Raw genomic sequence first — 390 nt, 5'->3', positions numbered from 1 at the left:
CACCGCGGAGCCGCTGGCGGGCTGCCCCTGCCACGGAGGAAGGGAGACCAACGCCTTCAAGGAGCAGCCTGTTTGTGCCAGATACCTCCCGGCTGCAACAAAAACAGCACTGGAGACTATAAAGGAAAACGAAACTTGGCAAGAGACAACTCTCAGCAGCCTCTGTCAGCCACACAGCCCGTGCAGCACACAGACGGCACCGCCCAGCACTGCCCGTGTCACTGTGTCCAGCTCCTGGTCTGCAACGTGCAGAATGACCAAACTGTTGGAAAAGCCCTTTGGTCTCCTCGAGTGCCCCCGTTCCCCAGCACTGCCAGGTCCCCCCTGCCCCCTGTCCCTCAGCAGCACCTCCACACGGCTGGGAAACCCCTCCAGGGATGGGGGCTCCAC

The 390-nt window shown here is 62.1% G+C and overlaps 1 protein-coding gene across 1 annotated transcript in view; it reads right to left on the bottom strand.

Moving 5' to 3' along the window:
* Positions 1–390, bottom strand: part of FBXO18 (F-box protein, helicase, 18) — a gene marked incomplete at both ends in the record, with an annotated part of 14,298 nt that overhangs the window by 12,080 nt on the left and 1,828 nt on the right. The gene's annotated exons all lie outside the window — the stretch shown is intronic.

The sequence above is a fragment of the Buceros rhinoceros genome, unplaced genomic scaffold (genome assembly GCF_000710305.1).
Source record: "Buceros rhinoceros silvestris isolate BGI_N320 unplaced genomic scaffold, ASM71030v1 scaffold24427, whole genome shotgun sequence".
Taxonomy (NCBI): domain Eukaryota; kingdom Metazoa; phylum Chordata; class Aves; order Bucerotiformes; family Bucerotidae; genus Buceros; species Buceros rhinoceros.
Note: the sequence above shows the minus strand (reverse complement) of the source record. Positions and strands in the feature narration are given on the sequence as shown.